General features: G+C 39.6%; 1 protein-coding gene across 6 annotated transcripts in view; it reads right to left on the bottom strand.

Moving 5' to 3' along the window:
- Positions 1 to 20,393, bottom strand: part of MARK1 (microtubule affinity regulating kinase 1) — a 141,120-nt gene that overhangs the window by 63,789 nt on the left and 56,938 nt on the right. The gene's annotated exons all lie outside the window — the stretch shown is intronic.

Genomic DNA, 20,393 nt, shown 5'->3' with positions numbered 1-20,393 from the left:
GGGTGTTACCCCTGTAGGCTGCAGTGACAATCCACATCCAGATTGCTTCATTACGATGGCAGAATGTCTTCAGCACCAAGACAACTTCACGAGTACAGCTCTGTTTCTCTAAACCAGTCCAGCTACTTGTCCTGGTCACTCTTTCATTTGCTGGGCACCTAACTTTGGCCAACTAACCAGCCGTTTCCCATGGCAGGTAGCTTTAATCAACTCCTCAGCCCCTCACCCAGTTTCCCATGCCCAAGGAGGAGCCATCGACAGCCCTGCTGGATGCATGACCTTATACCCACTGCCTTCTTCCTCACATTAAAACTGTGCCCTTTTCAAGGCAGAGACGTCACTTTGTCTCAGCGTCTCACAATCACAGTAACCGACTGTGTTACCCTGGGGCTCAGCACCTCAAGTCCCAGGTAAGGCTGCCTAAGGAACCCTGTTTGCCCAGCTCTGAGTGTCCCTGCACTTGGCTAGTTTTGTCTGCTTTCTCAAGTAAATAAAATTTGTAGCATTTTCTGTAAAAATGTAAAATTATGCATGACAAACATAACATCATTATCTGATATCTTAAAAATAGCCGAAGATGAGTACAACAAATTAACAAAAGAAAGGAAGGGGCAGCTTTTATCTGCAAAGTAATTCAGACATATGTTGTCCAACCTATACCACCAAAAGCATGTCTAAAAAATTTTGATCAGAAATTTCTTAAAGGCAACTTTGAAGATGACACCACTTACTAATTTCATGCAAAGCAGGACTCAAGATCATTTTTCTATTTGTTTTTACTTTTGATATTTTTAAAAAACTTGGCTCAGGATTAAAGGATTTTCTGTGTTGTACACACATTTGCAGCCATTCTGAGTTAAGAGTCACACTGGGGTATTTTCACAGCAAACTGTACTTCCATGTGATTCGATCTACTGCACGGTCATACACTCACTTCTTTGTGTCTGCCACCTTACCATGAGCAACTTGAGGAGACATGTTTTCTTTCCACTTTTATACACTTATTACACTGCAGAGTGCCAGATATATAGGAAAAGTTCAATAAACCAATAGTTCTCAAAGTGCTGTCCTTGGACCAGCAACATCAGCATCATCTGGGAACATGCTAGAAATGCAAATTCTCTGACCCTGTTCCAGAACTACCGAACAGAAAACTCTGGGGGAGGAACCCAGTAAGCCAGTCCTCCAGGTGATTCTGATGCAGGCAAATTTGAAAACTACCGCAATAAATAATATAATTAGGCAGTAATCACAAAGTTACTCACTGGTTCTTAGCGACCTTTCTATTATCTGAGCATAAACAAGAGATTTTAATTATAATCATTTTCTCAGAGTCAATAGATCATTATAATAATTACTACAAATAGTACTTCTCTACCTGAACTTGTCCAAAGGGACTATGGACTTCTCTATCATTCAAAATTCAGTTTTATCTCCTCGTCAACAAAGTGTTCTATGTCTTTCACAAAAAGACAAAGCAGAACTGATTACCCCTCTTTTCTGTTGCTATTTTTATATCCAGGAAAAACTTCTACTATTGGACTATCACACCATCTTCTTAAGTATTGGTCTATGGTTAATTTTCATTGTTAGACTTAAATCTCCCTAAACTCCAGAAATTAATATGGATAGTTAGTTAGTGTGTGCTCAGTCGTGTCCAACTCTTTGCGACCCCATGGACTGCACCATGCCAGGCTTCTCTGTCCATCACCAACGCCTGTCAAACTCATGTCCATCGAGTTGGTGATGCCATCCGACCGTCTTATCCTCTGTCATCCCCTCCTCCTATCGCCTTCAATCTTTTCCAGCATCAGGGTCTTTTCAAATCAAATCAGTTCTTCATATCAGCTGGCCACAGGATTAGAGTTTCAGCTGTAGCATCAGTCCTTTGAATGAATATTCAGGACTGATTTCCTTCAGAATGGACTGGCTGGATCTCCTTGCAGTCCAAGGGACTCTCAAGAGTCTTCTCCAACACCACAGTTCAAAAGCATCAGTTCTTCAGCACTCAGCTTTCTTCACAATCCAACTCTCACATCCATACATAACTACTGGAAAAACCAAAGCTTTGACTAGATGACCCTTGATTGGCAAAGCTAATGTCTCTGCTTTTCAATATGCTATCTAGGTTGGCCATAACTTTTCTTCCCAGGAGCAAGTGTCTGAATTTCATGGCTGCAGTCACCACCTGCAGTGATTTTGGAGCCCCAAAACATAAAGTCTCTCACTGTTTCTACTGTTTCCCAATCTATTTGCCATGAAGTGATGGGACCAGATGCCATGATCTTAGTTTTCTGAATGTTGAGCTTTAAGCCAACTTTTTCATTCTCCTCTTTCAATTTCATCAAGAGACTCTTCAGTTCTTCTTCGCTTTCTGCCATAAGTGTGGTGTCATCAGCATATCTGAGGTTACTGATATTTCTCCCAGGAATCTTGATTCCAGCTTGTGCTTCATCCAGTCTAGCATTTCTTATGATGTACTCTGCATATAAGTTAAACAAGCAGGGTGACAATATACAGCCTTGATGTACTCCTTTTCCTATTTGAAACCAATCTGTTGTTCCATGTCCAATTCTAACTGCTGCTTTTGACCTGCATACAGATTTCTCACCAGGCAGGTCAGGTGGTCTGCATACAGATTTCTCACCAGGCAGGTCAGGTGGTCTGGTATGCCCATCTCTTTCAGAATTCTCCACAGTTTGTTGTGATCCAAGCAGTCAAAGGCTTTGGGATAGTCAATAAAGCAGAAATAGATGTTTTTCTGGAACTCTCCTGCTTTTCTGATGATCCATCGGATGTTGGCAATTTGATCTCTGGTTCCTTTGCTTTTTCTAAAACCAGCTTGAACATCTGGAGGTTCACGGTTCACATACTATTGAAGCCTGGCTTGGAGAATTTGGGGTATCACTTTGCTGGCATGTGAGATGAGTGCAATTGTGCGGCAGTTTGAGCATTCTTTGCCAGTGCCTTTCTTTGGGATTGGAATGAAAACTGATTATTTTCCAGTCTTGCGGCCACTGCTGAGTTTTCCAAATTTGCTGACATAATGAGGGCAGCACTTTCACAGCATTATCTTTGAGGATTTGAAACAGCTCAACTGGAATTCTATCACCGCCAGTAGTTTTGTTTGTAGTGATGCTTCCTACGGTCCACTTGACTTCTCATTCCAGGATGTCTGGCTTCTAGGTGAGTGATCACATCATCATGGTTATCTGTGTCATGAAGATCTTTTTGTACAGTTCTTCTGTGTATTCTTGTCACCTCTTCTCAGTATATTCTGCTTCTGTTAGGTCCATACCATTTCTGTCCTTTATTGTGCCCATCTTTACATGAAATGTTCCCTTGGTATCTCTCATTTTCTTGAAGAGATCTCTAGTCCTTCCCATTCTATTGTTTTCCTCTATTTCTTTGCATTGATCACTGAGGAAGGCTTTCTCATCTCTCCTTGCTATTCTTTGGAACTCTGCATTCAAATGGGTAAATCCTTCCTTTTCTCCTTTGCCTTTTGCTTCTCTCCTATTCACAGCTAATTTGTAAGGCCTCCTCAGACAACCATCTTGCCTTTTTGCTTTTCTTTTTCTTGGGGATGGTCTTGATCACTGCCTCCTCTACAATGTCATGAACCTCTGTCCATAATTCTTCAGGCATTCTATCAGATCTAGTCCCTTGAATCTATTTGTCACTTCCATTGTATAATCATAAGGGGTTAGATTTAGGTCATACCTGAATGGTCTAGTGGTTTTCCCTACTTTCTTCAATTTAAGTCTGAATTTGGCAATGCAATCTCAAAAATGACATCTCTGTTCATTTCCAAGGCAAACTATTCAAAATCCAGTAATCCAAGTCTATGCCCTGACTTGTAATGCTGAAGAAGCTGAAGTTGAATGGTTCTATGAAGACCTACAAGATCTTCTAGAACTAACATCCAAAATAAAGTCCTTTTCATTATTATAGGGGACTGGAGTGCAAAAGTAAGAAGACAAGAAACACCTGGAGTAACAGGCAAATTTGGCCTTGGAATACAGAATGAAGCAGGGCAAAGGCTAATCTAGTTTTGCCAAGAGAACACGCTGGTCATAGCAAACACTCTCTTCCAACAACACAAAAGAAGATTCTACACATGGACATCACGAAATGGTCAATACTGAATATGGTGTTAGGCACAAACAAAGACAATACAAATACAAAGCAGCCAAGTAAAGAAACTTATGGTCCCTGTGCTCCTGACACCTATACTCAGGATGACTTATGAGGAATGATGTCTTGCTGTCCAGATCTCTTAACAGCAGAATGAGTTAAGATATTTGAGTTATATCTCAATGCTGGTTGCAGAGCATATTCTGACTATAAATCAAACTGATAGACTGAATTATCAGCTCCAAATTTTCACATCCTTTGCCATGTAACTTTCCAATGTCCTCCTACTGAGGGCAGAATATAGTTTTACACTCTTTGGGCATCCAGTCATATGATTTGCTTTGGCTAATAGAATGAGTTCAAAATGGTGGTATAAGCCAGTCCCATACTAGTCATCAAGAGGCCCTGTTGTGTTTCAACTTACTCTCTCACATTTCTGCCATCCCCATGAGAAGGGCGTGTCCAGGCTGAAAGCAGAAGGAAGATGAGAAACACACTGGGCAGAGCCACTCCTAGCTGAGGTCAGATTAACTCAACTGATCCCCAGATAACCCGGTGACTCATTAAGAAACAACATATGCTTGTGAGTTTGAACCACTGGGTGTTGGGATGACTTGTTACAGAGCAATACAATAGCTGATACACAAGAGCTATCACTACTTTCTAATTAAGAGGTCATAAAGGAAAAATGAATAATTAGGAGATTCTTATCAGACATGTTCAACTTTTAGCTAAGCTACAAACAACAAAAGAGAGGGCAATATAATCAGTTCCCTAAGGAGAAACTCAATGCAGATGGTGATTGCAGCCATGAAATTAAAAGATGATTACTCCTTGGAAGAAAATTTATGACCGAGCTAGACAGCATATTGAAAAGCAGAGACATTACTTTGCCAACAATGGTCCGTCTAGTCAAGGCTATGGTTTTTCCAGTAGTCATGTATGGATGTGAGAGTTAGACTGTGAAGAGAGCTGAGCGCCGAAGAATTGATACTTTTCAACTGTGGTGTTGGAGAAGAGTCTTGAGAATCCCTTGGACTGCAAGGAGATCCAACCAGTCCATTCTAAAGGAGATCAGCCCTGGGTGTTCTTTGGAAGGAGTGATGCTAAAGCTGAAACTCCAGTCCTTTGGCCACCTCATGAGAAGAGCTGACTCATTGGAAAAGACTCTGATGCTGGGAGGGATTGGGGGCAGGAGGAGAAGGGGATGACAGAGGATGAGATGGCTGGGTGGCATCAGTGACTCGATGGACGTGAGTCTGAGTGAACTCCAGGAGATGGTGATGGACAGGGAGGCCTGGCGTGCTGCGATTCATGGGGTCGCAAAGAGTCGGACACGACTGAGCGACTGAACTGAACTGAACTGAAGGAGAAACTCTCGATCAGGTAACCTATCAATATTTAAGGGCAGCATTCTTGACTGTTCTGTATACCCTCTACAAGTATGGTTAGACACAGAGGTCAGCAAAGTTTTTTTTATAAAAAGCTAGACAATAAATATTTCACGCTTTGCAGACTCCACTGTCCCTGTTGGGTACTCATTTTTAAAGAAACTTTCTTAGCTCAGGGCCATATAAAAACACACCCAAAGGCTGCATTTGGCCTATAGGATGCAGCTAGCCAACCCCTACTGTAAAACGTCATGGTATGAAAGGCAGAACTTAATTGCTTCTGGCGAATCCTACCAACAGAAAAGGAGATTCTAGGAAAATATAGGTATGGCAGTGTCTGTACTTAGGAGAGGAGGCGACAGAAGGCTCTTACAAAAATACTATTCTTTCTTATCCCACTCCTAGAATTGGAAAAGGTAATATATTCTCCAAAATCCTTTTTAAAAATGAGATCTCCTAACTTTCAACATTAAGCATGACCCTTTTTAGGAGCCATCCAACTTTCTCAGAATGCATTTAGAGGAGTCTCAAATTAGAAATTATAATGGAATATAAAGTACATTTTTTATATTATGATTCTAATTATAAAACACTCACCCAAACAAATATCCCTCCCCTCAAACCCCCATTTTTCCTCAGGACTGCCATAGCACCACTCAGCAGCAGAATCTTTCCCTAAAGGAACTTTCTGAAGAGTAATTTGAGATAACTGATCTCACTCCACACTGATCAATATATTAACTCTCAAACAAGAAGCCTAGAAAAAAATGTTTATCCAGCATGGGCTGAAGTCATGCTGTGCTGTGCTTAGTCACTCAGTCGTGTCCAACTCTCTGATCCCACGGACTGCAGCCTGGCAGGCTCTTCCGTCCATCGGGATTCTTCAGGCAAGAATACTGGACTGGGCTGCCATGCCCTCGTCGGGCTGAAGTCATAGCTAAGTTTAATTAAGAACTGTCTCAACCATAAGGCTGATAGGTACAAGATATTATGCAAGCTCAATAATATAATGGCTATAAATTCTAGTCCCTCATCTTTAGCTGAAAATACAAATTCAGATTTTATTTTCTTTCTTCAAGTTGTCCACTCAATCCAGTAGACACTGAATTCCTTCATTTTTCTGCAGCAGTGGCAACATGAACCTAAATCTGGGCTTGAGATGTAGTGTATTAAAAGTAATTACAGGTAGCAATTTCATTAGCTCTTCAAGGAACTAATCCCATGGATTATCAGGCTTAGAATTCCTGAATAATAATAGAATTTTCCCTGCTTTCAATACCAAATGAAATGAAATTTTTCTACTCACTAGCTATGCATCCTTGGGCAAGTTGTTTAATCTTTATGTGCATGTTTCCTCGTCTATTAAAGGAACTAATAATAAAGCCCGCTGCTGTTGCTGCTGCTAAGTCGCTTCAGTCGTGTCTGACTCTGTGCAACCCCATTTGATGGCAGCCCACCAGGCTCCCCCGTCCCTGGAATTCTCCAGGCAAGAACACTGGAGTGGGTTGCCATTTCCTTCTCCAATGCATGAAAGTGAAAAGTGAAAGTGAAGTCGCTCAGTTGCGTCTGACTCCCAGCGACCCCATGGACTGCAACCTACCAGGCTCCTCCATCCATGGGATTTTCCTATCTCGTAGCTATTCTGAGGATTACATAAAATTATTTCTGTAAAGGTGCTCAGAATAGCACATAGTAAGAACCATACTTACTCCTTGGAAGAAAAGTTATGACCAACCTAGACAGCATATTCAAAAGCAGAGACATTACTTTGCTGACTAAGGTCCGTCTAGTCAAGGCTATGGTTTTTCCTGTGGTCATGTATGGATGTGAGAGTTGGACTGTGAAGAAGGCTGAGCGCCAAAGAATTGATGCTTTTGAACTGTGGTATCAGAGAAGACTCTTGAGAATCCCTTGGGCTGCAAGGAGATCCAACCAGTCCATTCTGAAGGAGATCAGCCCTGGGATTTCTTTGGAAGGAATGATGCTAAAGCTGAAACTCCAGTACTTTGGCCACCTCATGAGAAGAGTTGACTCATTGGAAAAGACTCTGATGCTGGGATGGATTGGCGGCAGGAGGAGAAGGGGACGACAGAGGATGAGATGGCTGGATGGAATCACTGACTCGATGGACGTGAGTCTGAGTGAACTCCGCAGTTGGTGATGGACAGGGAGGCCTGGCGTGCTGCGATTCATGGGGTCGCAGAGTCAGACATGACTGAGCGACTGAACTGAACTGAACTGAAGAACCATACAAGTGCTTATTGATTCAGTTCAGTCCAGTCACTCAGTTGTGTCCGACCCTTTGCAACCCTATGAACCCACAGCACGCCAGGCCTCCCTTTCCATCACCAACTCCTAGAGTCCACCCAAACCCATGTCCATCGAGTCGATGATGCCATCCAACCATCTCATCCTCTGTCATCCCCTTCTCCTCCTGCCCTCAGTCTTTCCCAGCATTAGGGTCCTTTCCAACGAAGTCAGCTCTTCGCATCAGGTGGCCAAAGTATTGAAGTTTCAGCTTCAACATCAGTCCTTCCAACGAACAGCCAGGACTGGTCTCCTTTAGGATGGACTGGTTGGATCTCCTTGCAGTCTAAGGGACTCTCAAGAGTCTTCTCCAACACCACAGTTCAAAAGCATCAAGTCTTCAGCGCTCAGCTTTCAATATAGTCCAATTCTCATATCCATACATGACCACTGGAAAAACCACAGCCTTGACTAGACAGACCTTTGTTGGCAAAGTAATGTCTCTGCTTTTTAATATGCTGTCTAGGTTGGTCACAACCAAAGAAACAAACAAACAAACAAAAAGACCCAACTCCTAGGCCAGAAAACCAATCCCAAATTTCTGCCACTTCCCTGAGTGTTTGTTGCCTGCAGTGACTTCTGGTTGCAGGCAGTCAGGTTGCCTGTAACCTGACTGTGTAGAAACTGTACTAGTTTCTGTACAGTCAGGTTTCTTGTCTCTAAGCAACAGAAACCAACTTAGGCTAAGTTTAAAAAAAAAAACAACGGAATTTTTTTTTAAGTCGATTGGTAGCCTGAAAAAAAATTCTGAAGGATAAATTTGTATTCGAGTGAAAGAAGACAAGACTATGCAAATAGCCAAAATAAAATAACTATACTTGGTAATATGGAGTAAAACGGAAATAAAATGAGGAGATGTGACAAAAATGTCTAGGGAGGGAGTTGGGGTGAATGCTACTAATGGACTAGATGTAATAAATGATGTTTGAGCTGAACCCAACAGATGGCAATGAGCTAGATAAACAGGAGAAGAGCATTTGAGCCAGTGAAATGAATAAAAAGAAAAACCCCCAAGGTGAGAGCATACTTTGGAAAGTCAAAGAAGAAAGGTACCTAGGAAAATGGTATATTAAATGGAGGATCTTTTGCAAAGGCCTACATGTTGAAAATTCAGTTGTCCAACTGAATACTACTGGAATTCAAACTGTTAAAGTTACGGATATAGAGCCCCTGCACACTGGACCATACAAAGTCAGATTTAGAAGGCAAAAGATGGTGTAGCTTGGCTAACCTATTAGGTAATGAATGAATAAATGAATATATGAATCAATCAAATGACAAATACATGATAAAGAAAGAATATTCCTGAGAAGTTATATATCATATATTAGACCTGAAGCTGGGGATGTCACAGCTCACTTCCCAGGACTCTAGAACATGCCACTTTGCACACCATAACTACTCGTCAGTCAGTTAGCACCAATACAGGCCACAACAATTTAGAAACAATAACCAAATTTCTATTTCTCAAAGTCATTAAAAGAAAAAAGTAGGGAAGTTATGGTTCTAATAATGGATAAATAGTCGTATCTGACTAATCTACCAGTAAATAAGAATACAATCTCCAGACAAAATATTGAAAACAATTGTTTGGTGGCCCTGAAGAGCCACAGAAAGAAGCTAAAAACTGGAAGGAGACTGATCTTTGTAAAAAGGGAACCACATAGGGTGAAATTTTTAGTTTTCACCTGGGGCAAACTCTGATCTACCAAGCTCCCAGTGACTGAAATTCAAGCAGAGCAACAGTCTTACTGACTTAAGGAGTAGAGGATGGAGCTGATAGCTAAAAAAAAGAACTGATCTAAGAGTGAAAAAGGAAACTCTGATGAAAATAAAGTTACGGAGAATAAAACTCTAAAGTTTGCACACAAACTACAGGTCCCTTGCTGAGCCCTAAACCAAACGTCAGCAAGAGAAACTCGAAAGAACATGTCAGAAAGAGACAGATACAAGGTTAGGGAAACTATAGATTTGCCTATTGCATGCTACTGGAAAGGCTGAATTTGAAGTCTGAGTTAAGCCAAATTAACTTCCTATCAAATCAACACTTTTCAGAGGAAGATAAATAAATCCAGAGACTCTGTTTAGTACTATCAACAATGTCCTATATACAATCAAAATATACTAAATACATGATGGAACAGAAAAATGAGACTGTCAAGAGAAACAGCAGTCAATAGAAATAGACACCAAGATGTTCTAGAAGTTGGACTCAACAGGCAAGAACTTTAAAGCAGTTATGATAACTGTTTCTAGAAGTAAAGGATAATATGATTAGAAGGAACAAACATGGGAAATATCAGCACAGAAATTGAAACTATAATTAGAAAGAAGTAAATGGAAATTCCAAAACTGAGTAGTATAATACTTTTTAAAAAACTCAATTCACTGGGCAGGTGTATAGCAGACTGCAAAAGAGAAAGGGTCAACAAACTTGTAGACAGATGAATAAAAATTAGGCAATCTGCAAGAACTGAGTATCAATTAGTCAATCTAAAGAACTAGGAAGATTAAACAAAAATGCAGACAGCCCCATGATCTGTGGGTCAATAACACACACTAACACATGTGTAAATGGGGTACTAGAGAAGGAATAAGAAGGAAAGAAGGGAGAAAAATTACTAGAAGCAATATGGTCATATAATTCCCCCAAACTATGAACACCAAGCCAGATAAGTTTGAAGAAAAACAAAAGGAGCTACATCACGAAGTCTAAGTACTAAAAAATTATGTACAGGTGGGTGAAGTGGGGTGGGGAACCTTAAGAGGAGTTAGGGGGAAACAACACAATACATACAAAGGAGTGACAATACAAACGGTAGCTCACTTCTTATCAGAAACAATGGCCATTGGGTGACAATGAAAGATTTTTGATGTACTGCAGAAAAAAAATAAATGCAACATCAAATACTTTACCAGTGAAAATATTCTTTAAAAAAAGACAATTATTGTAAATCAATAATACTTGAATAAAAATTGTAATAAAATATGAAGACAAAATAAAGATATTTTTAGATGAACAAGAACTGAAAGAATTTGCTGCCAGAAGATATATGTTATATGAAAAGCTAAGGATAATTTTTCCAGCTAAAATAAAGTGACCATAGATAGTAATCTAAACCCACAGAAAGGAAAAAAGAGCTCTGGAAATGATAAATAAATGAGAAATATAAATAATACATATTTTTTCATCTTTCTTTAAAAGAAATATGACTATATAAAGCAAAAAAGGTAACACCATATTGTGGAGTTTATAAGAAGTAATGTATGTGAAAAAAAAAAAGCACAAAGATCAGGGGAATTAAAAGGTTCTTTTAAGAGTCTTAATTTTATCTGAACTGTTGCAATATCACCCTATGTAGACTGAAGTAATATATGGGTGTGTTCTGTAATCTCTAAAACAACCAATGGGGAGAAAAGGCACTGGAAAAGATACAGAAGCATAGGTAAGTCAACAGAGGAATTAGAATGAAATACTAGGGGTTCCCTGGTGGCTCAGTGGTAAAGAATCCACCTGCCAATACAGAAGACAGAGGTTCGATCCCTGGTCCACAAAGATCCCACATGCCACGAAGCCCACACATCACGACTATTGATCCCGTGCTCCAGAGTCAGGGGATCGCAACCACTGAAGCCCACGAGCTCTAGAGCCTGTGCTTGGCAACAAGAGCAGCCACTGCAACGAGAAGCCCACGCACTGCAAGAAGGGGAGTCCCTACTCACCGCAACTACAGAGAAGCCTGCTCTGCAATAAAATAAATAAATAAAATTATTTTTTAAACGGAATACTAAAAATTAACTGATTGATTCAAAAGTTGAGAAGAACAAAAGAGAGGAACACCACCAAAGATAACAACAAAATGAAACTAAAAGAAAAACAAAAGAAAAAAATTAAAGCCTTATCAAACATTAATAATTATGTTTAATGTAAACAAGAATTTCAATTCAAAGACAGGATTAAATGAGCTTTTAAATTAAAAGATGTACTTTAATTATGAATATACAGATAGGCTGAAAGTAAAACTATGAGAAAAGAAATACTAATGCAAACAGTAATAAGCAAAAGAGAGCTAAAGAAGCTATAATAATGTCAGGCAAAGTAAGACTTCAAAACAAGCAGTACTAACAAAATAAAGACACACAGTTGATAATGATAAAAGGATCAACTCTGAGGAAGACATAACTATCCTAAATATGTATGTGCCTAATAACTGAGTCTCAGTGAACAGAAACTAATAGCAAAGGGAAAAAATACACAAATCCACAACTATGACTGGAGATTTTAACAACACTCTCTCAACAGTTTAAAGAACTTCACTCAAAACCCAGAATGAGTAAGGAAGGTCTGAACACGCTATTAATTTGAGGTAGATTACAGATTTCTTAAAGCACATGAATCACAGTCTCCAAGGCAAGAACCCTACTTCATTTAAGCTTTAAGTATCAAATTACCTTCCTGGAAAACTGCGTATAGATATTAACAACTGTCGCTTATCAAAGAACGACTTAAAGAACAGCTACAGGTCGTACAAAAGCATGACGGAAAATACCATTAACAATGACGACGCCTATTTCACAAGGATCAGGCAATAAATGAATTTAATTGTCAGAAAAATCCTCTCAAATGGTATGCTTCCTTTATTGTATTATCATATAATGACGCCTCCCTCATTCCACAATTTCAGTGTTTCAAGATGAAATTTCTTTTTAAATAGCACAATGGTGAGTTGCTTCAGTGAAAGCAGTAGTTTTAAAGTGTCAAAAAACTTACACAGCAGAAAAAGAATACTTACTAAAAATGGAAGGGCTGTGCTCTAGACATACCTCAGAGACGCTATGGGTTCGGTTCCAGCCAAGTACAATAAAGTACGGCAATGAAGCAAGCCAGCATCCTCCGAACTTTAAGCAAGTTTCAATCTTTTTGCTGGTGAAGGGTTTGAAAGAGTTCAAAAATTAACAAAATGTGAAAGAGAGAAAGGACGTAAGCAAATGCTACTGGAAAAATGATGCCATCGGTTTTGTTTGATTCAAGAGTTGCCACAAACCTTCTATTTGTAAAAAAAAACCACATTATCTGTGAAGCAAAATAAAGCAAAGTACAATAAGAGAGATATGCCTGTACATTCTTCTATACAACAATTACTACTTTACGATACAATTGCCTTTTCTTTGGAAACTATCTCCTTTTAAACTGCGAGCTTCAAAGTCACCAAGCACGGTTTCTTTTACATTTCTTTATCATTCAAATAGTGAGTGTTGCATGAATAGACCCACTAAACATGTTACAGTTTAAATATCTCACCTAAAATATAAATTTAAAAACTCAATTTTATCTTATACATTAAAGATGTACATCTCTTTTATACATCTCTTTATTGCAATGAGATGACAACAGATCTGACAAGGCAGTCATGTATCAATTTTTAGAAAGATAAACCACAAAAATGAAGTCCAACAAAGATGACAGAATAGTTATTAAAACAAATTATCACCAAAACTTTCCAATAGCTACCAAGCTATGCACCGCATGAACCCAGGGGGCAAAAGTTGCACAGCATAGTGACCCTGCCTGTCTGAAACAAGTAACTGTGTAATTTTACAAACTTTCTTCCTATAAGAAATCTCTGATCTGATCTTTTTTTAGGAACCAGAAGTGGGTTTGATTTTTAAATACCTCAAATGTATGATGCTAATGAAGAAATGTGGCCAGTACAGTTTACAGGCATGCCTTGTTTCACTGTGCTCTGCTTTACTGTGCTTCATGGATGCTGTGTTGCTGTCTTTTTTAATTGAAGCTTTGTGGTAACTTTGCATTGAGTAAGTCAACTGACACCGTTTTCTTCCTCACAGTATTTGCTCATATTGTGTCTCTGTGTCACACTTTGGTAATTCTAGCAATATGTCAAACTTCATCATTATTATTATATTGACTGTATTATTATATTGATCTGTGACAGTGATCTTTGATGTTATTACCACAAGAAAATTACGAACTCACTGAAGGCTCAGATGAGGGTTAGTATATCTTAGTAATGAAATATTTTTAAAATAAGGTATGCACAATTTTTTTAAGACATAATGCCATTACACACTTAAAAGACTACAGTGTAGTATAAGCATAACTTTATATGCACTGGGAAACCAAAATATTCACGTGCTTGCTTAACTGCAGTGGCCTGGAACCAAACCTTCAATATCTCTGAGGTCTGCCTATACTACATAGAGGTCCAAGAAACCTAAAGAAAATCTTCACCACTATTCAACAACATATTAAAGAACTATCATTACAGTCACTTAAGTATATGACCTAAAAAGGCAAACTTAATTCTATATAAGAAAAACATTACAACTTACCACTTCAATTTGAAAAACAGAGTAGCTCTGAGTGATAATCCATAAAAACACAAACAAGACAAGATCTCATGAAAAACTCAACATTATAGTAGTGCTAGATAGACCAGTAATGCTTTTGAAGAAGAAAAACAAAGCAGAAAGATTTACTTGTATCATTTCTCCACTGTTGACCTGAATACAAACCTAGAAAATTCAAGTAAATAATAAAATACCTTCTGGAAGTACTACCTGAGTTCAACAAAGTTACAAGAGAGAAAAGCATCCTTAACAATCAATTAGATTCTGAGTCATTTGGTGAACTCTGAACTCATCCTTTCATATTCAGTTTATGCATTTCCTCCCAGGAAAAGCCATACACCATATCAGAGCTTCTATTCCAAACCCCTCTACTTAGCTGAGTTCCGTGCCCATTTTCGGTCTTTCTATAGTTATTTCTAGCAATGCATTGCCCTAAATTTTAAAAGTCAATTTTCACTAAAATGATACATGATGCTTCACCAGTAGCTCAGCTGGTAAAGAATCCAACTGCCAATGCAGGAGATGTAAGAGATATGGGTTCAATATATGGGTCGGGAAGATTTCCCTGGAGAAGGAAATGGCAACCTGGTCCAGTATTCTTGCCTAGAAAATTTCACAGACAGAGAAGCCTGGAGGGCTACAGTCCATGAGCTGCAGGGTCAGGCGCAAGTGAGCATGCAAGCAAAATGATACATGCATATGGTCAAAAATGTCAACTAACTCTAACAGGCTATGAACAAAAAATATCAGTCCCCTGTACCACCCTTTAAGATGTCAAGCCTGCTCCCCAGAACCTTCTCTTTTTGCTTTTTCTTCTAAAATTGGCTTAAATGTTTCTAAATAAAATGCTTTCATTGCTAGTTCAAGAAGTTCATCATTAGAAACCAAGTAGTATACTATGATGTTTCTACCAAAAGTTCTTTCTGTCAACTTCACTGTGGAATAAGTAACACACAATGAAATTCACCAAATTTAAGCATAGGAGTTGTGACAAACATGGAAAGTCATGAAACACAATAACAAATATGTAAACCATCTCATCAAAATAAAAAGGTCCCTGTGCCCCTTTGCTGTCAACGCCCTCCTCTCACTGATCTGCTTTCTAATACTATACTCTTAACTTTTCTAGAATGCTAGATAAATTGATGATATCATACAGAGGTTTTTGTTTGTTTTACTTTTTTTAAATTTATGGGTAAAAGTCAAAGTGCAGTGAGCTGGCAGAAGGTGGAAAGTGAGGAATGGAGGCTGCTAGGGGAGTTAATGACGCTAAGTCTGTCTATGAATCAGAGGCAGGAGAATGACAACTGGAGCAGAAAAAAAGGTGTGGAAATAAAGGACGTTATTGTTCATTTGCTTGTTCTATGATGGAGGAGACCTGAGCATGTTTAAATCCCAAAGGAAGGATCCAGTGGAGAGGGAGGCACTGATGAGACAAGAGATGGAAAAGATAAGGAAAGTTCCCAGGGAGATGGACAGTGAGAAGATTCAGGGCACAGATGGAGATATTGCCCTTAATGCAGGAAGAAAGACATCACTTCTTCTGTAAAAAGTAGAAAAGAAGAGAAGTTAGATCTAGATGTAGCAAGGTGCATACATTTGATGGTATGAAGCTGAGGGAGTTCAAATCTGATAGCTCTTCCTTTCTCTGGGTGGTTGGAGATAAGGTCACCTTCTAAGAGTGAAGAGAGGTTTGCAGAGAGTAAAAAAAGATTGGAAATACTCCGTTTAGAAAAACGAAAAATGAGTTAACCAAAGCAACCTGGTAGGGCTGCTGAACAATACTGACAGACTCCTTGATGTCGATGATCATGAATGTATCATGGCTCTAATCTGTCCAGTTCTGTCGTCTTTTCTTTTTCCAGCAATATTCAACGGTCCACAGACAGATTACTGAGGAAGCAGATAAATGAGTTAACTCTGGCCTGGAGTTTTTCAAACAAGTACCACCAAAGAGAAAGTGGCAAGACAAGACAGGTTACTGGCAAGTTACTGAGATGATGGGTCAAAAATCTAAGCTGGATAAAGAAGAAACAGAAGACAAAAACAAACAAACAAACACTGTTGGATAGGGAGTAGTAGCCGATTCAGCAGAGGGCCCAGCGAGATGAGAGAAAGGCACCGAGACTAGCTAAGAAAACCACTAGATGGCCAAGTACTTGCCAGAAGCCCAGGTGATTAGGCTGGTGATAACTGAAGGACCAGAGAAGGCAAGGGCAACCTACTCCAGTGTCCTTGCCTGGAGAATCCCAGGGACGGGCTGGGGGCCATCTATGGGGTCGCACAGAGTCAGACATGACTGAAGCGACCTAGCAGCGGCAACTGGAAGGACAATAACCAGATGCTGTAAGTATAGAATGCCTTGTAAAAGAAGGCATCACTGAGAACTATTTTGCATGTTTTTCATTCTTTTTCTAACATGTGCCTATTCCATTTTTTAAAATGTTTTAGAGAACTGCATTAAACATAATAGCTTCATTATTAGAAATTATTTTAAATTATTACCTATAATCACTACTGGTTACATTATTCATGGTAGTTGCTTACATCCTACAATTCCCTTTCTTTGGTTCACTTTTTCTAGTTGGTGAATTTTTTTTCAGATAGCTGTGTAGGTGATACACTTCCTAAATTATTATGGCTAATTTTTCTTTGATTTCTATAAATCATAACTCACTTGGATACAGAAGATACAAAGAAACATTTTCCCACTTATTTCTGGATTGTTCCAGAAGGTTTTATTTTATAGAATCATGACTCACTAACAACCAGAAAATCATTACAATTAAATGGTGACCCATGAATGACAAAATAAAAGTGACAAAATGTTTATAGAATTTTATCAAAGGAACAGATTAAAATCCAAAGAAGTTATGAGATGCCAACATCAATGTTCAGTTCAGTTCACTCAGTCGTGTCCGACTCTTTGCGAACCCATGGACTACAGCACGCCACGCTTCCCTGTCCATCACCAACTCCTGGAGCTTACTCAAATTCATGTCCATTGAGTCAGTGATGTTATTCAACCATTTCATCCTCTGACATTCCTTTCTCTTCCTGTCTTCAATCTTTCCCAGCATCAGAGTCTTTTCAAATGAGTCAGTTCTTCACATCAGGTGGCCAAAGTATTGGAGCTCCAGCTTCAGCATCAGTCCTTCCAATGAATATTCAGAACTGATTTCTTTTAGGATGGACTGGTTGGACCTCCTTGCAGTCCAAGGGACTCTCAAGAGTCTTCTCCAACACCACAGTTCAAAAGTATCAATTCTTTGGTGCTCAGCTTTCTTTATGGTCCAACTCTCACATCTATACATGACCACTGGAAAAACCATAGCTTTGATTAGATAGATCTTTGTCAGCAAAGTCATGCCTCTGCTTTTTAATATGCTGTCTAGTTTTGTCATAGCTTTTCTTCTAAGGAGCAAGCAATTTTTAATTTTATGGCTGCAGTCACCATCTGCAGTGATTTTGGAGCCCAAGAAAATAAAGTCTGTCACTGTTTCCACTCTTTCCCCATCTATTTGCCATGAAGTGATGGGACCAGATGCCATGATCTTTGTTTTCTGAATGTTGAGTTTTAAGCCAGCTTTTTCACTCTCCTCTTTCATTTTCATCAAGAGGCTCTATAGTTCCTCTTTGTTTTCTGCCATGTGGGTGGTATCATCTGCATGTCTGAGGTTTGATAATTCTCCCAGCAATCTTGATTCCAGCTTGTGCTTCATCCAGTCCAGCATTTCACATGACGTATTCTGCATATAAGTTAAATAAGCAAGGTGACAATGTACAGCCTTGACCTACACCTTACCCAATTTGGAACCAGTGTGTTGTTCCATGTGTGGTTCTAATTGTTGCTTCTTGACCTGCATACACATTTCTCAGGAGGGAATAGGATGTTCTGGTATTCCCAGCTCTTTAAGAGTCCTCAACAGCTTGTTGTGATCCACACAGTGAAAGGCTTTAGCACAGTGGATGAAAAAGATGTTTTTCTGGAATTCCTTTGCTTCCCCCCCACCACCCCCCCCGCCCCATCTCTGGTTCCTCTGCCTTTTCTAAATCCAGCTTGTACATCTGGAATTTCTCACTTCATGTACTGTTGAAGCTAGCATGTGAAATGACTGCAATTGTGTGGTAGTTTGAATATTCTTTGGCATTGCCCTTCTTTGGGATTGGAATGAAAGCTGAACTGTTCCAGTCCTGGGGCCACTGCTGAGTTTTCCAGATTTGCTGATATACTAGGTGTAGCACTTTCACAGCATCATCTTTTAGGATTTCAAATGGCTCAACTGGAATTCCATCATCTCTACTAGCTTTGTTTGTAATTCATGATACTTCCTAAAGCCCATTTGACTTTATACTCCAGGATGTCTGGCTCTAGGGGAGTGATCACACCATTGTGGTTATCTGGGTCATTAAGATTTTTTTTCTATGGTTCTTCTATGTTTTCTTGTCACCTCTTCTTAATATCTTCCGCTTCTCTTAGGTCCATAAGGTTTCTGTCCTTTACTGTACCCGTCTTTGCATGAAAAGTTCTCTTGGTATCTAATTTTCTTGAAGAGATCTCTAGTCTTTCCCATTCTATTGTTTTCCTTTATTTCTTTGTACTGTTCACTAAGGAAGGCTTTCTTATCTCTCCTTGCTATTCTTAGAATTCTGCATTTAGATGGGTGTATCTTTCCTTTTTTCCTTTGCCTTCTGCTTCTCTTCTTTTCTCAGCTATTTGTAAGGCCTCCTCAGACAACCATTTTGCCTTTTTGCATTTCTTTTTTTCTTAGGGATGGTTTTGATTACTACCTCCTATACCATGTTATGAACCTCTGTCCCTAGTTCTTCAGGCACTCTATCAGATCTAATCCCTTGAATCTATTTGTCACTTCTACTGTGTAATCAATCATAAAGGATCTGATTTAGGTTATACCAGAATGGGCCAGTGGTTTTCCCTACTTTCTTCAATTTAATTCTGAATTTTGCGATAAGGAGTTCATGATCTGAGCCACAGTGAGCTCCTGGTCTTGTTTTTGCTACTCTATAGAGCATCTCCACCTTCAGCTGCAAATATAATCAATCTGATTTCAGTATTGACCATCTGGTGATGTTCTCATGTAGAGCTGTTTCTTGTGTTGTTGGAAGAGGATATTTGCTATGACCAGCGCATTCTCTTGGAAAAACTCTGTTTTTTTTGTGTGTGTTTGTTGCTCAGTCATGTCCAACTCTTTGTGACCCCATGGACTATGTAGCCTTCTCTGTCCATGGAATTCTCCAGGTAAGAATACTGGAGTGGGTTGCCATTTCCTTCTCCAGGGGATCTTCCTGACCCAGGGATTAAACCTGATTCTCCTGCATTATAGGCAGATTCTTTACTGTCTGAGCCACCAGGGAAGCCAAGTGGTCTTGGAAGGCACAAACAAAATCTTGCACTCACCAAGACGCAGAGGATAGAAGCAGTGACCCCACAAAGACTGAATTAAAACTACCTGCTAGAGCTGGGGAGCCTGCTGTGGAGGCATGGGCCGGCAGGGTCTCACCACAGAGACTGGGACGCTGGCAGCAGCAGGTGGGGAAGGTCCCCCCTGGCTCTTGGAGCTCACCATGAATCCTGCCATAGAGACTATAGAGCCCAGGGCTGGGTCACCTCAGGCCAAACAACTCCCAGGGAGGGAATACAACCCCACCCATCAGCAGATAATTGGATTAAAGTTTCACCAAGCAAAGGCCCTGCTCACCAGAGCAAGACCCAGTTTTCCCACCACCAGTCCCTTCCATAAGTTAGCTTACACAAGCCTCTTAGCCTCATTTATCAGGGGGCAAACAGAAGAAGCAAAAAGAAGCACATTCCCATAGGTTAAAACAAAAATCACATTATAGAAAGTTAATCAGGATGAAAAAGCAGAAAGTTATGTCCTAAGTGAAGGGACAAGATAAAACCACAGAAAAACAACGAAATGAAGTGGAGATAGGCCACCTTCCAGAAAAAGAATTTACAATAATCATCGTGAAGATGATCTAGATCTCAGGAAAAAAATGGAAAAGATGCAACAAATGTTTACCAACGACCTACAAGAACTAAAGAACACACAAACAGAGATGAATAATACTCTAGAAGGAATCAACAGCAGAATAACTGAGGCAGAAGAACAAATAAATGACCTGGAGGGCAGAATAGTGGAAATCACTGCCACAGAACAGAAT

The sequence above is a fragment of the Capra hircus genome, chromosome 16 (genome assembly GCF_001704415.2).
Source record: "Capra hircus breed San Clemente chromosome 16, ASM170441v1, whole genome shotgun sequence".
Taxonomy (NCBI): Eukaryota; Metazoa; Chordata; class Mammalia; order Artiodactyla; family Bovidae; genus Capra; species Capra hircus.
Note: the sequence above shows the minus strand (reverse complement) of the source record. Positions and strands in the feature narration are given on the sequence as shown.